Here is a 15,920-nt window from a genome sequence, read left to right as displayed (position 1 = left end):
TTAACCTGGTGTTACACGTTTATTTCGCATCGAATGACAGATCTTGATCTTCTCAAAATACACCCCACTGACTATAAAGATGACACCTATTAATTTTTTTTCAAAATTTAAAGTGTTTTTTTATGAACTTACCTAATTTTCCTATAGCCCAGTCTCTAAGCCTCTGGCTAGATCTCAATAATTTACAATGCATCTTTTCATAGCGTCTTCTTTTAGAGCTAGTATATCAATACTGATATGATTAATTTTCTCAAGGTATGTAATGTCCACTCTCACCTTTCACTACGCCACTCTGACTTCTAAAATTAATTTATCAGCATCTGCTTTAGTGGAGCATGATGGCAACAATTCACCTTGAAACTCTCTGGGTAATCTAATTAGCATATTCACAAGGCTTTGTTATCTCTGTGTCATATGATCTGATCTGCTTTAAATCAGATTTAGTTATTGACTGCTGAAAACATTGGAACAAAGATCTTGCCAATTTAAATCCCCTTCCAGTCCATTTACTGTTCTGTCTTGTCCTATTACCAACACTGCCAGTGAATAATTTGTTACAAAATATTGAAATATGTTTGTTCATTCTTAACAAGCCATTTAAAACTGTGTAAATGCCACTGTATCAAGTTTTTAATTTTAATGGACACTATCATGTTTACAAATTGTATGTGTAGATATGTCAACATCTAGAAGACAACATGCGACACCAGTCTTTGGCATGGTCTACCTTCACCTATTTCCACCCTCTCCGTTTTCTTCCTCCTCCTCACCTTCTTTTCTCTCTTCTGTCTAGCTTCCTACTTAATCTACCCCTCCATTTGTTCTCATTTCTCCCTATTGCCTCTGTCTCTACCTTTCCTCCTTCCATCTCTATGCCTTCCTTCTTCTAGCCCTCCCCTGTTCTCTCTATCCCCTTAATCTCTTTTTTTCCCTCTCCAGTTCATGAGTTCCTCCCTGCCTCAGTGGTCATTTACCTTTACACATAATTCTTTTATCTCTAAATCTTCCTTCTGTCTGTCTACTTACACTCTAAACTCCCCATTTATTCTCCTCCCTCCCCTCTTGCCCTTTCTTCCCTATCCCTCTTTCCCTACCAATCTACATCTTCTTTCTCCACCCCTCTATATCTCCTCTGACCCTCCCCTCTAGCCCTTTCTTCCCTATACCTCTTTCCCTACCAATCTACATCTTCTTTCTCCACCCCTCTATATCTCCTCTTCCTTTCTCCTCTGTCCCTCCCCTCTTGACCCATTCTCCTCTGACCCTCCCCTCTTGACCCTTCATCCCTATCCCTCTTTCCACTCCTCCACTCTTATTTTCTTTTTTAACCTTTCTCACACTTCTACAGAGAAAAGTGGGTAGAGAGATTATGTGATCAAGGTAGTGGTGTAGCATACAAATGAAAGAGAGGTAAGGTGTCGGCAGGACAAACAAACACATACAAGGTCCTCTGTCCTGACCTCCCGCACAATCCAAACTTACTTTCCACTCTCTTTATGACCTGTATTCTATCTAGGTATCATACAGTAGATTCATAATTCTTACACTATCCCAAATCCCTCCAAACAATATTTACACTATCCCAAATCCCTACAAATAATCACCTTACACTATCCCAAATCCCTACAAACAATACCTTACACTATCCCAAATCCCTACAAACAATCACCTTACACTATCCCAAATCCCTCTAAACAATACCTTACACTATCCCAAATCCCTACAAACAATACCTTACACTATCCCAAATCCCTACAAACAATCACCTTACACTATCCCAAATCCCTCCAAACAATATTTACACTATCCCAAATCCCTACAAACAATCACCTTACACTATCCCAAATCCCTCCAAACAATACCTTACACTATCCCAAATCCCTTCAAACAATCACCTTACACTATCCCAAATCCCTCCAAACAATACCTTACACTATCCCAAATCCCTCCAAACAATACCTTACACTATCCAAAATCCCTTCAAACAATCACCTTACACTATCCCAAATCCCTCTAAACAATACCTTACACTATCCCAAATCCCTACAAACAATACCTTACACTATCCCAAATCCCTAGAAACAATCACCTTACAGTATCCCAAATCCCTCCAAACAATACCTTACACTATCCCAAATCCCTACAAACAATCACCTTACACTATCCAAAATCCCTCCAAACAATATTTCACACTATCCGAAATCCCTACAAACAATCACCTTTGTTTTTACCTGAATCACAGTCATGGTTACAACATGTGTGATCTTTTAGATGTGTTTAAGTAGACATACTTCTGTGGTTTCTCTGAGACAGAGGATACAGAGCAATGAATGGGGTATACTTGTGAAACATTATTGTGTCTATTCCAGCACCAACCAATTTGAATATTGACAATTTTCACCTATAAACTCATTATATTAGTAATGTAGGAATAACCTTATCATTGTGTATTATTAATTGTAATACATACATATATTGTAAATTGATGTCCTTTCCTGTTATTATCAGGTGTGGAGGACCCCCTGGAGAGTTATGTGCACTTGCTGAACCCAAGAAGGTAAGATATAGGTATGTAATGAATTATACATTTGATATTGATTGCAAATTGTTTTCGTATTTGTACTAGTATTAGTGTATGTGGGAACAGGGCAGACCTCGGGGCTAATCTTTAAACATGGCTATTACGTGCTTATAAGCGTAAAACAAGGGAGTATGTTCTAGAGCTTTCCGTTACCATCAGCTTCAGACATGCTCTCTTACGATGCGGAATGTATAATGAAGGTATTTCGCATCAAACAAGATTCATGAATATATTTATTGACAGACCAACAAAATTTGTTTCCAAAATTGTAAAATGTAGAAGGAGTGGGCTTTTAATCTCAAAACCAATTAGCTATTTCATGTTAAGTTTTGCATGTTGGCCACTCAAATATCTGCTCAACATTTGTCATTTAACAAGAAGACAGTCATTTAACAGCTGAAATGTTTTCAGTACAACAGAAAATTTTATCAGTTGGACAACAATACTTCAATGATTGTGTAATCTATTTACAAGACGAATCCCCGATATTTTGAAGAAATCAGTTTATTATTCATGAATTTTGATAATTTCTAAATCTTGCTTTAACTTGTTTTTTGGGGTTCTGGGCAGGGGTGGATGGGAGGGGCGGAGAGGTGGGGGGTGGAGTGGTTATGAATATATAATACATATCTGTACAGGTACAAATATTTGTACTAAATTGAGAACAAATTTACATGTATGGGATACATATGTTTCTCTATTTCAATCTGAATACAATGTCATGTTACAATGTGCACCTGTATGTTTCTTTACTTTCAATGAAAACTCAGGTGAGTGCTGCAGTGTAGTCTCGGTGTGGTAGGGGCACAAAGGTAGAGAAATACAAGTTATGAATGAATACTGAAATCAATGTAATAATTGTAGGTATTACACCTGGCAAGCGTTGGTGTCAGTTCAGCGGTTGATTAGGCGTACCTGTACAGGTGACGTTATCATCCAATCTACACGGGGTTACCTTTCACTCGTCTGGAACTCTCTCATTAAGATACCTGTCTTATGTAACCAAATACACACCTGTAGTAAGGGGAATTAACTCTTTGGAATAAAAAACATGGGGCAACCCTACCATTCCACCCAGTTAGAAGTATATGGTCAAACATTCTAATAACCATTACATCAATTTCCATTACTTTGATTTTATTTGATATCTAAGTCGTGATATCAAAACTAAATTTATTACTAGTGTAAAAAAAAAGAGAGATGGACTTGTTCAAGGAGGTACATTTAAGACAAGAAACATATTATTTCCAGCTGATAAATGTATATTTCACAACTTCAACTTTTACTTTGACACAGAACACTGATATTAGAAAAATCTTGGAATCTCCTAGTATGTAAAAATGAATTTCCTGTACATGTTTTCTTCCACAAGAATCCCTTTAATATACAAAGTAAAAAAATGCCCAGCCATAAAACTGATACATAAAATAATATACATATATATTGCTTTTACATAATTTGCCTAAATACAGCCATAACTTTACATAAATAAAAAAAACACAGCTAAATATGGAACACCAACGTAAAAGAAAAGAATATTTGATTTTTTTTATAAAAACATTTTAAATAATTGAATTTCAAAATTTAAAGTGAACTCCTTTTTTTATCTAAAAATATAAGACAACATCAACTTCAATTTCTTCAAATCAATGGTAGGGAATTGGTATCATTATGTGTGTAAAGTGATTATCACTCAAACCTGTAATATACCGGCCTAGAATCTACTTCAATATTGAAGTAAACCACCATAAACTTGTGTGATGACAGCGTTTTTAAAAGGTACTTTTAAGAAAACTCCCAGGTAGACCTCATAACCAACAAAACGTCTGGGTTTACACCTGTCCCTTCCACCTGTTGCCTCCTTCACCAATCACCCCTGGTAGCACAGAGGAAAGGTCAAACAAGGTCACGTGTGTATCCCTGTTAACTCACCTGAACTGAGGAGTTTAACTTTGATCTACCTCGCTAGATTTGTACATTGATAACATGCATATATGAAATGAAAACCCAGTTATCCTAAACACTACTGTATACAAACGCAAGCATGACTAAGTCAAGGGTGACAATCGGACTCACTCATTTGAAAGTTGGAGGTGTCACCTTCGACATCAAAGTAATATGTTTCGATTACTGAGGCACCACAGTTTAATCATGCTGTCATCATTTACTGTGAAATATCCAATTCCAATTATTTTCCAGTTCAAATTTTTCCTATGTATCTGATTGCTGTTTGTCAGTTACAGTATGTGTAAGTTAGAATTAATCATCTTTTAGACAATCAAGTTATGTCACGAACATAGAATTTTCATATTATCTCATTTCTCGGTACAGATGGGGTCATTGAAAACCATACATTATATAGCTGTGAGAAAATTATTTACTAGTACTTTTTTTTCTTTACTGACAAACCTCAACAATCTTTCAATACTGTATGCAAATGAGTGACTATATGGAGAGCAAATAGAGGGCTCTGCTGCTTAATTAGTACTCGCTAAATCATCGCTCCATTGGGGCAGAACCTCCTTGCCACATAAGTCACACATGAAGGACATGAACACCATTTGTCCTTAAGGTGTTCAAAATGGTTGCCGTGGAAACCACTGTATTGTAGTCTTTATGACATTTTCTAACCAATGAACAGTCTATTCAAACATTTAAAAAAAATTATGTCAGTATACAAAGGTGTTTGATTGAGAAGATCTTAACACAGCATTGGATATGTCAGTTTGCATGTGAGTGACTATGGAAAATTCTAAAGCTGAAAGTTCAGATAAGTGAAGCTAATATGTCTGCCAAATTGTAATTAAAATGACCTTGTTCAAGGTGATTTTCATGATTCCTACACCTCTTCAGTAAAACCCTGGGAAATCCGTAGTAAATCCCAGATAAACGTTTACTCAACGTAAAAGGAGATTGTTTATTGATTTATGTATGATATAAAAAAATCATCCATCGCATTGTATTAAAACCATCCCCGGCAATCAATCTGAATTACATGTGAAAGGGTGAAATATCTCACCTCCCAGCTGTCTACACTGACCATCACACCAGTGACTGTTTGACCAATCAGAGCTGATCATGCCACAAAACGCCCTGATATTAATAGAGACTGATATGCTGATACTCAATACACTGTCGCCTGTAGATTCCATAACTGACCATTGCTGACCGTTATCAGAATGTGAGTGACAATTTGGGAATGGGGTCAAAAGTCAAATAAATCATCAAGGTGTTCAAAGAAACTGACCAGATAATTACCGTTGATTATTCCATCATATTTCCCACATAAGGTGTCTAAGTTGTCAGAGTAAAGGATGACCACTTGCACTGACCAGCCCTTAGGTGTGGTCACCACCGAAAATTGAACATCCAAATATCCACTAGGCACATTGGCAATTTGTAATATTGTCACCTGAGGTGGATGGTGGACAACAATCTCCATGCCTACGCCAATATGACCTTCATTATTTACGGCTTTGAAATCAAAATTACCCAATTACCTGTATCAGTACTGTCATGTTGGACGTTTGATCCCCAGAGTTTACAGGCAAAGACGATTTAACCTCACTACTGACAAACAGGTAACCCCTGAATCCTCCCTTTGAAAATCCATTTTCCAGATAACAAATTAGTTAATTAATTTGATTTATGTGAAAATTCAAATAGAAAAGTGTTGATGAATAGAGACTTTCTTCATGTTAGCAGAACTGATCAAAGTGAGTTGTGTGACATGAAAATGCCTGTGGGTAAAGCTAAGGTGTATGTGTCATGTCAAATAGGTGTTCAGTAAGCTCCAATAAGCTTTTGGCTCTTAAAAGACATTTTTCTTCTCTGGTGATAACAACATGACAGGTGTTATTCGTATGTAATTACCAAATCAGACAAATTTGTTTTCATTAAAAAATATAAAACTCGCCAATTGTAATTCTGACTGAAACACTTTATACAAGCAATAAAATTTTGTTCTGCTAATCATAAATAATAAGTTTAAAAGATAATCATAAAGAAAATTAAAACCTCCAAATGATGCTGACGTTTCATTATTTCAATAAAACTCAGACGACTAAAATACAGCTCTGTAGCAGTCCTGATATCCTATAAAATACTGACACATGACACAAAGCCCTGTCATAGCCCTAATATCTCATAAAATTCACCCACATCATTGCTGTTCTCTGGTCTGTGACTGCAGCAGATGTTTCTAGTGTTCATTCAGCATGTCACTGCAGTATGTGTATCAACATCGTGTGGGGGCCAGTCAACAGGTCGGGTGGTCATTCTGATAACGGTCATTTTGATTAAATAGTATTTCTAATGATCTGTCACAAATTTCTCAGAAAAAAAAAACCACTTCACCAGTATATTCCCACACAGGTTTTCTTGAAGATGACTATTTCCACCAAATGATATTATTGAAAAAATGGTTTTATTAATAAGCTGATCATGGAATATGCAAATGTAAAAAAAATTTCAACGTGATTCCTTTGGTTTTTAAGTGGAAAAAATGCAATTTCTGTAAATATGATTTAAGTGTTTGGTAGCTCAGTGGTAACCACTTACCTGTCGCCATAGCACACTTCCATTCAGGTCAGCAAGTGTGATTAATTCATAATAGTTGTTTCCAATTTATTGTAAAATAAGTAAAGTTTATCTTTAAAAATGATATTTGTTGTACATATTGCTCATTTAAAAAAATTTCAAGATGGCTTCTAATATATGTGGATATCCAAGATCATTTGTGATACACAATTACTCCGAAATCATACTTGATGTGCGATTTCCAATGGATCATATTTAATGTGAGATTCAGGAAGATCATATTTGTTTCATGGTTTCCCATAGATCATAGTTGATGTGTGATTTCCCATGGATCATATTTAATGTGAGATTCAGGAAGATCATATTTGTTTCATGGTTTCCCATAGATCATAGTGTGATTTCACTATTTAATGTGAGATTCATTTAAAAATATTGTTTCATGGATCATTTCTGTGAGTTTATATTTGAAATCATAGTTGATGTGTGATTTCCCATAAGAGTAAATGGAATTGGATTATAGTGTGACACTTTAGAATTTAAAAATATTGTCCATTATCATTTACGACATTTAGGAGGATGTTAATAAAAGGAATATAATACACTGTATCAGTAAACCATTTCAGTTTTAGGGGGAAAAAACCCAAATGACACTTCTTGGGGTTAAATGTGTAGATATATTCCCAGGGTGCAAAATCTCCTCCAACACGGACGACTGAATTCTCTTCACACCAGCAGTGCAGATACAATGGCATTAGCCACCTTAAACTCTTTCTGCAACGAGGGTGGCAAATTAATATCAACAGCCAAAAAAGGATTTATGGTCGTGAAATTGAAGGTAATGGAGTGAAAATAATGAGTATCGGGAGATTTCAGAAATGATATTCTTCTCTTGGCTTATTAACATACTGAATACAGTGCCATGAAAACTGATGTTTTTTTCCCATGTAAACCTGATGTTTTTTCTCCTTATTTAGCTTTACAAAATGTACCTGAGAGGCAATTTTCACACAGCTTAGTTCTGTTGATCATGTTAGCACCAATGGAAATAATGATCTGATACCCAGTCAACCAAAACAACGTCAATAGAACTATTAAAGTCACGGCCTACCCCCCAAAACTACCTCTACGATTCTCGCCCAGAATCCTTAACATATAAAACACATAAAAATAGCTTTTTCATTATGATATTTTCACTACTGATCGATGTAAACCAAAATTTTGTTTGAAAATGGGGAGGTTCAAAATTAGAAATATACCCAAATACTGAGTACTTTTTCCCTTTCAGTTTACAAATGGTTATGAAACAAACGGATCTTGGCATGCATCATTGTTTGACCTTAATTTGCTCATAAAATAGGGATATTTTCCTCCTTTTCTCTTAACTATATGAAATTTGAATGTTCTTCCAAAGAAATAGCATTATTAATCTTTAACTGTCAAATCCAAGATGGCCGCCTGTCAGCCATTTCCCTTTTTTGATCAGTCCCAAAATTGAAAGGACACAACTAGGGACAAAGGGGAATCTGCACATGGAATTTGAGAAGGATCGTCATGTATTTCTTAAGAAGAAATAGTTAAAAACTTAATTGTTTCAAGACAGATGGACACAGGAGTCACGGCAATCGGAACATGGGCTAAGAAAATCTCTAATGGACTAAATTAGGTCAGAGAAACTAGGTGGGGATTGCGACAGCATGCTGCGGCCCTATATTCATGCCTGCTATGTTATCATCAGGATTAATTTCTTTTACAGTATGTATTTTAAATAATATGTATTAAACTCCTAGACTAAATATTTTGACAGCTGAGCATGCTTATAAGTAGACTTAGTACAATGCTGTGTTGTTGTTTGGTATTGGCACTAATCCTTATAATAATGTTAAATTATCTATATAAGTCTGCTTAAGTCAAGATCTTAATCACATACCACAAATATTGTACATTTTAAGAATACTCATTATTATGGTTAACATCCAGCAAACTCATCAGGATTATTCAGAATTTATTTATTTGAACAAAATGTTACAACTGACATCAATATCTTTATAATGCACTAACACAAATTTTCAACAAACATCAACCTTAAATTTCAGTTAACACTATCTGTATTTTTATCTTTAAACAAGTCCAGGGCACCAAGATACAGTTACGCAAAACAAGGAATATGGTTTACTGTATAGTCTGTAATATTTGTGAGAGATTCAATTTCATTTCAGTAATAATTACCGTAACTTAAGTATGCAAATACAGTACCTGACTTTGTAGCACAAAAACAAAAGATTAAAAAATCTTGCCCCCCCTGCAGTCCCATGAATCATTACAAAAGAGACATGGAGTGATATTTTTTCCTCATTCCTTTATGGCACTCACTGATAGCTGAACATTTCACATTTTTTCAGTGAATGAAAATCTCTATAAATATCTTTTATGTTGGTTTTCATAGACAAAAGTTCAGAGATATACGCAAAAATTAACACCTGCGAACTAGCCAATACAAGGACAACTGTAAAACAGTAGCCCACTGAAACAAAACAACTACAGTATTACAAAGGATGGGGAATACTACTGGTTTAGAATTTTACAGAACAGTAAAAGAAGGGTGGGCTTATAGCTGGATAAGTAAAGCATAAAGTGATATACCATCACACAGAAAAATTCTAAGTGACAGTAGTCAGATTAAAACTTTAAAAAAATTCAGTTTTCTCATTTTATGGACATTGTCCGTACAGACCATGGCTGTTCCTTGGACATAAATGTTTAATGGTCATTTCATGGACATTTTCAAGGAAATCCATGACTTTTCAAAGGACATTTGTCAAAGTGTATTCATTTCAAGGTCACTGCCAATGAAGTCCATAGCTTTTTCATGAAGTCCACGGACATTGTCATAAAGTCCACAGACAAGTCTTTGGCTTTTCCAGGAACTTCACGGACATTGTCATAAAGTTCATCGACAAGTCTTTGGCTTTTCAAATGAACTTCACGGACATTGTCATAAACTGCAAAATGTCTGTAAATATTTCATGGAAAATACCTATTAATTTATGGGAAAAGATGGCTTTCTATAGAAATCTTTTTTCACATGGAAATTGTACATCCGGGAATCATGTCTACCTGGCCAAATCTCGAGATATCTATTGATTGGACTGTTTTGCTCAAGAAGACACAACTACCAATTCTCTGGTTTTGCTAGCCTTGAAACAAGTCCCTGGTATTTATGTAGTGAAATTTCAGTGAATACCCAAATATAATAAGGAAATATTATGACTGTTTCACTCCTGGTAATATACAACTTTCAGAGAGCATAAGGAAAGTCATAACAGCTTTAATGATGATTACTCGGGTAATTAGAAATTAATACAACTTTATTACCGATTAATTATTAGTGATCAAGAGAGATTATTACTAACTGGTTTGATTTTTTACAGAAAATATCCATTTTATAAAAGCATTAATTTCTATTAAGGCTGTATGAGGGGTTTTTGGTGATGATTGCCCTTTAGGTATTAGGTTTCCTTTGACGTCAGTCAAGCCTGTCTCCCTGATATGTCTTAATCTGCTGCAGGAAAGGTATAATCTGAATAGATAAGTAGACCAATCACATTGAGCAAACCTGCCTGCTAGCCCTTTAGACCTGTCGTGTACACTATCTTCTGAGAATCAATAAGTTATCTGGAATCTTACGACTGTCTTCATGGTCTTATGAGGACATATACCGCCTGTGGCAGGGAAGGTTTCGTCTAGTTCATTGACGCATGACCAAGATCATTGCCGTATCTCAGGTGTTAAAACACAGGTATTGACAGGTATATTGTGATATGATGGATGCTACCTGACAGAGTTTATATCGTTCGCTAATGACAGCTGCTTTCTGTATAACGGTCGATATCATTACCGTCCATTCTAAATACGTAAACCGGACTCGCAGTATTTGTACATTCTACCACCCATATAAACAGTCCAAATGAATATCGTCCCACATTGCAGGCATAGCATAGCTATACAAACAAATCATCAAGTATTTCCTGTGTACGAATCATGACTGTCCTCTGTCACAGATCAAAAAACATACCACAGACATAGTGTATTTGGTTGTCACCGTAAACAGGATATTCAGAGGTCAATCATATTGACTGCTTGCAATACCATATTGAAAATATTATCATTTTGATAGTAGATGAACACAATACTTGAACAAGTACCCATGTTCGTGCATTGTGAACACAGACAGCTTTTTCAATTATGCTTGAAATGGCTGTGTTATTCGATCGACATCCTGGTATCACCTGGAATACTTGACAAGCATTTCATGTAGAAAGTGCTTTTGATGACGTTTGGAGCGTCATGTAATTATTGTCACACAAACATAATATTGATGAATACTTAAAAATACTGGAACAAAAATAGGAAAAACTTGAGAGAAAACCTGAATCAATCTGAACATAGGACTGTCTAAATTCAAAACACCCTGCTGTTATAATAAAGAAAACTTAGTCAATTGACCTTCAGATCTCGGTACAGGCACATATGGTGAATTATACAGACACAAAGGCATTTAAGATGAAATGAACATATTGAACTTTAACGTAAATGTTCAAAAACAAAATACCATCAATTTGAAGGGGATTAATATTAGTCCTGTTTTCCGGTCGAATGAATGGCATGTCATACCTCATTCAGCACTGTAATACTGTACTGAGTGTTTAAACAGACCACACTAAGATCACTTAATTCAACACCATAATACAGCACACTTATTTATCCGATCATCAATCTATTTATCTGTTACAAAAAGCTCATGACACATCCGTACCTATTTAAATTGATCCAATAAGTGTTACACAAATTGTTTACAGTCTTAAAATTCTTCTTTTTAATCTAGGACTATCTGAAATAACAGTTTATCACAAAAGGTCTTTATGTCCCATCTTAATAGGGTGAGAAAACTTGACTTTCTATTGGTTTCGTGACTTATCATTGATTGAATGACCAACAGTAACAAAAGTTTTGACATAATCCATCTCAAAATAGATGTCAAATTTCAACCTCTTTACATTCTTCTTAAAGTTATCTTTAAGGCCATGACGACCATCTGTCCAAGAAAGGATGTTGACAATTTCATTTATTGAAAACTTTAAATACCACGTATAAACATTTTGCCAAAATTCAATTGAGAAAGACAAAATATCTTGCCACCATTTATATCTCTTTTAGAAGTTGTTGCTTGAAATTTTGTGTAAAATATGTTGAACTTTCCTCATACTTACAGAGAGTAAAGACCATACATTAGGAAATGAAGATACCTAAGATGACAAAATATATTTTTGATAAAATTGACCGTTTGCTTGCTATGTTAGCCATCCATTTGTAGAACAGTGAATCAAGATGAACATGGTAACCTCAGTGTCTACACTACCATGTCATTTACAAAAAAACAGAGTCAGTTCATCTCTGGAAGTTACCCTGGTAAAACCAAAGGAAAAATGTCCTCAAATACCTTATGTCTCCTGTACACCTAACCTGACCACTAAGGGAGCATCACATGGATCACCCCCTTACTGCTGCCCCCCCCCCAGCCCCACCCCCACTTAGATATTAATTATGTGGATTGATCTCCATTTAATTGCTTCTACAAGCTGTTTTCAAGTCAACACAAAGCTGTGCATTGCAAAATGAATAGTGCAAATTGGATTTTTTTTTTATGAGATGATGATGATTGGAAAGACCTACTCCCCTTTCAGATTTTTTTTTTTGATGATTGGAAAGACAAATTCAACTTTATGAAATAACAACATCATTGTATTTTCATTTAGTTTAATGGTGTTTTTACTGTTTTTTTTGCTAATCAATTTCCACTGAAGTTCCATGTTGTGCAGTACATAAAACTACTTTCTCTTAAGTGGATCATAGTACAGTTTAACTCCCTGATCGATGTAGGTTACATCGTACACAAACAAACCAGAATTCCCTCGTTAAGCTTGAATAAATCTAGCAAAATTGATGGATTTCAACACGGAAGTTACAGTTACAGAGTACACACACACATCTAACCTCTATGGCTTTTTAATTTCACCAAGTTTTTTTTTTCCTTTAAATGTTGATCCAATATCAGAATTGGTCAGGCAAATGCAGAGAGTGACAAGACAAATGCCACACAAACTATAAGCTAGCTGTCAGGTGACAATTCCAGGAATCTGATTGGATGAATACTGAGGCAAATTGGTCCTCCTGGCATGATGAGTAATCTGCCCTTTAAAAGGTTTTAAAATATTAGCCTTTACTTTTTAAAAACTTTTCACTCAATAGAATTATGTCAGATGATAATCATATAATGATGATGGAACTGACTAGCTCGACACAACAGGAAAATTCCTAGAAGTAGAAAAACGGGAAATGAAATTAATTTCTCCACAAAGATCACAGTAAAAATCCTACCCCCCCCCCACCACACCGACATGGACATTATAAATCTATCTATAATCAGTCAATTTCTGAATCCTTTGAATGTCAGAATTCAGGATGAGAATTTTAAAAAACTTTGATTAATTAGAATATGTTCAATAACATGGTTTATTACTATCTGTGGAACAGTGACGAACATCCTGTATAGAGAATTATCCAGGCTTGGTGTTAATTAGCATTGCATATTTCATTAACAGTATTTTAATGACAATAACCTACCGATAATTACAAACCTATTTGCAGTCAAATTCGAAACAACATGCGAAGTCAGCATTTCAGACAGTGTATTTGTAATTGTGGTTCCATTTATATCTTATCATTATCGTGAGAAATTACCATTTCTGTCAAGCAGCATCCCCATACTTTTGCATATATGTTAAAGATTGCTTGTTTACAATGCTTTTTAAAAATATAATTTCTTTTTTTAACATTGCTGTTCCGAGAAAGCAAATTACTAGAGCATTTTTTTTTACATAAAACCTTTTTCTCGGAGAAGAAATATTATCTGAGTGGTTCTCGGAGTTATTGATTTTGAACATGCTTCCTTTGCATGTAAAAGACAGCTTGAGGTCAATAACATGTCGTAAAAATCTAAAACCAGTTTTTTAAATTTTTTAAAATTACATGAAAGAATTTCCAAGAAAAGCTGATTAACACGAGATAAGACTTACCTTATGTGAAGAAGAACAGGTAAAAACATCACAGACAGAAAGCAGATTCCTGGATCACCACATTCACACACCAATGAAGTCAACGATCATTTAATAGTCTGGTAATCTCCCGTGTTTTTAACTGCAAGGTGAAAATTGCAGAGATACAGTCGGTCACTTCAGGGTATCAGTGATCAGCATTTCAGATAAGCGTGTAACACAGTAGTGGACACCATCAATGACCAATACTTTCTACAACAGGTAATAAAAAAAAATGTCAACCTACCTAAGAGAGAAGACTCGGCCACTGGTCAGTCCATCAATATATTGGACAGGTGAGCTAACAGTGTGCAGTGAAGCGATGCGTCCACATGGTATTACCTTGGTGTGATTTACTATTATGCAGGGCTGTAGGGCCACAACACTGCTGCAGATACAAAACACATTTGTCAATATTTACTGTTAACCAAACACACTGAAACAACACATCACTTCAAACTATTACTTAAGCTCTACTGGACATTCTATGACCAAGTGCAAGACAGATTGTAGCCAAATTGACTACAGTGTATAATTACCATCGTGTGTATAATTTGGTCTATAATCTGTTAACCATCTTGTCAAACTATTTTTGACCATACAAAGGATTATATAGTACCGCCAAAAAAGTCAATTCCTTACCATCTCGTACACTACATACATCAATGCTAGTATGCTCCACACTGGTCACTTGTCTGACGAAGGTGACCATGTAGTCATTGAAATGTCACACTGTAATCTTCTACTGGTTGTGTTAGAAGAACTTCTATTCTGTTGACATTACCAACCTGAATTAAATGTTAAACAAGAGGCCCATGGGCCTTAACGGTCATCTGACAAAAAGCAAGCCAAACCTAAAAAGTGGGTTGAGGTCATTCATTTGAACAAACTTGGTAGCCTCTCCTCCAAGCATCTTACAGGCCCAATATCAGCACTCATGGACTTTTGCTTGTTGAGAAGAAGTCGTTTGTATATTTTAACATATTTGACCCCTGTGACCTTGAAAGTGGGTTGAGGTCATTCATTTGAATAAACTTGGTAGCCTTTCCTCCCAGCATGCTACAGACCCAATATCGGCACTCATAGACTTTTGCTTATTGAGATGAAGTCCTTTGTATATTTTAACATATTTGACCCCTGTGACCTTGAAAGTGGGCCAAGGTCATTCATTTGAACAAACTTTGTAGGGCTCCATGCCAGCATGCTATGGGCCAAGTATTAGCCCCCTAGGCCTTCTAGTATTTGAGAAGAAGTTATTTAAAGATTTTGACATATTTGACCCCTGCGACCTTGAAAGTTGTTCAAAGTCATTCATTTAAATAAACTTGGTAACCTTTCCTCCCAGCATGCTACAGACCCAATATCGGCACTCATAGACTTTTGCTTATTGAGATGAAGTCCTTTGTATATTTTAACATATTTGACCCCTGTGACCTTGAAAGTGGGCCAAGGTCATTCATTTGAACAAACTTTGTAGGGCTCCATGCCAGCATGCTATGGGCCAAGTATTAGCCCCCTAGGCCTTCTAGTATTTGAGAAGAAGTTATTTAAAGATTTTGACATATTTGATCCCTGTGACCTTGAAAGTTGTTCAAGGTCATTCATTTAAACAAACTTGATAGCCCTTCATCCCAGCATGCCACAGGCAC

General features: G+C 35.6%; 1 long non-coding RNA gene across 1 annotated transcript in view; it reads right to left on the bottom strand.

Annotated features, from left to right (window-relative positions):
- LOC132561227 (uncharacterized) overlaps positions 1 to 14,602 on the bottom strand; it is a 53,037-nt gene extending 38,435 nt beyond the window's left edge. Inside the window, exons 1-2 of the long non-coding RNA XR_009554686.1 lie at positions 14,519 to 14,602; positions 14,254 to 14,374 (exon numbers count right to left, since the gene is read on the bottom strand). This is a non-coding gene — a long non-coding RNA (uncharacterized LOC132561227). The remainder of the gene's footprint in view (positions 1 to 14,253; positions 14,375 to 14,518) is intronic.
- Positions 14,603 to 15,920: the final 1,318 nt, after the last annotated feature.

The sequence above is a fragment of the Ylistrum balloti genome, unplaced genomic scaffold, assembly GCF_031769215.1.
Source record: "Ylistrum balloti isolate Yb309-2 unplaced genomic scaffold, AGI_CSIRO_Ybal_v1 Utg371182, whole genome shotgun sequence".
In the NCBI taxonomy this organism is placed as follows: domain Eukaryota; kingdom Metazoa; phylum Mollusca; class Bivalvia; order Pectinida; family Pectinidae; genus Ylistrum; species Ylistrum balloti.
Note: the sequence above shows the minus strand (reverse complement) of the source record. Positions and strands in the feature narration are given on the sequence as shown.